The sequence below is a fragment of the Cavia porcellus genome, unplaced genomic scaffold, assembly GCF_034190915.1.
Source record: "Cavia porcellus strain 051 isolate PalLab524CR breed Dunkin Hartley unplaced genomic scaffold, mCavPor4.1 scaffold_1, whole genome shotgun sequence".
In the NCBI taxonomy this organism is placed as follows: Eukaryota; Metazoa; Chordata; class Mammalia; order Rodentia; family Caviidae; genus Cavia; species Cavia porcellus.
This window is the reverse complement of record NW_026947484.1, coordinates 211,491,881-211,493,465: the sequence shown is the minus strand read 5'-3', so window position 1 is coordinate 211,493,465 and position 1,585 is coordinate 211,491,881.

The window sequence follows — 1,585 nt, the reverse complement described above, 5'->3', positions numbered from 1 at the left end:
ACTCAGCAGTGTGCAAGTATTGGGGGTGAAGGTGTCTGTAGTGCGGGGATCCAGGACAAGGTCACTGCTTCTCATGAGTTTGGGAGGACGCCATGAGAAGAGTATGCAGCTCACGGGGCTGACATATAAAGTGCGTTGGCCTCCCGTCTTGGGACAGCTCCTCTCTTGGTCCCCATGAACCCCCAAGGCATGATGTGTTTTGACAATTGGACATTCCTCCTGTTCAGATCTCACCCTCCCCTTCAAGTCCCCTGCAAACAGCCTCTGATGTGGACTGCCTAAGAGATCCTGCTGCAGTTGGGAGGTCCTTTCTCCCATCAGGAGAGGGCCTCCACCTGACCTCGCTTTCTGATTCTTTTCTTCATTTCTTCATCCCCCACCATCTTCCCTCCAGAATTTCAAGAGCTGCACTGGACACGGCACATAACTGTTATAACTTGGGCCCCGGTATAAAATCCAAGGAGGCAAGAGACCGAAAATTTAGGTGGCAAAGGCTTTATTTCCAGGCCTGGCGACCAGTCTCCGGGAGCCAATTTGGAGACTGTGTCCCAGAGACTGAAGGGAGGACTTTAAAAAGAGGCTGGAGGAAAAGGGTGGGGGGAGAAACAAAGAAACCTGCAGAGCCATCAAACTTGTTGACCCGAGTCTGGAAACTATTGCTGTCCACTTAGCTCTGACAATCTCGGGAGTTCCTGGTGTTTCTCAAATTACTCCCATCCTACAGACTGACATTATCTCAGAGTGGCACATCTGCAGCAATATTTGGAGAAGAAAGTGGACAGTTAATTATCCCAGGACAGCTCGTTTTCGCTAGTGGGTGCGAAGGGGTCAAGAGTTACAAGAAGCTGAAACTTAAGTTTTACAAAGATCTGATATCTAACTCATTTGATGCATACAGAACAAAAGGAAAGCACCAATTGGGGTTTGGGCCATAGTATTTCCCGGTAATTTCTTTGAAGCTAAACAGTTCTTAAAATTTGGGGCAGGCTCATTTTATGACAGATCATCACCGGGTCGGGAAGAGGTCACCAGAAACCCAAATTCTTTATGGCCTAGATAGATAGGTGAGGGGAGAGGGAGGCAACAAGGCGCCATACAGAACAGAAAACGGCGGTTATGTGTCAAGGTCAGGGTGAAGGGTTAAACTCATACGCAAATCTCTCTGCACACAAGCAGGTTACTTTAAACAAGTGTAAATAAATGGGCCATTCTAGTTTTCTTTAGCTCTTTAGCAGAGAATAGAGGCGCCTAACAGTGATTAACAACCCTTGTTAGCTTGTTTTAGCACAACTTCTGTAGTTTGGAGAGGGCGACAATGGTTAACATATCAATTAGGTGAGATTCTTGCAATTCTTTACAGAGGAGAGTATTGCTCAACATATCAGTTAGGTCACTTAACATATCAGTTAGGGAAAAAGGATAAAAAAAACACATTTAGTAAGCCACATTTGCAGGTTTGCTATAATACACATATAACGAAGCTATTTTCTTAGAGTACAACAATAACCATGAAGAACAACCCCAAAGGAGCCCAAAGAAAAGGGGCCTCCTGGTTCAGGTTAAGCTGTTCACCACATAGGGACAT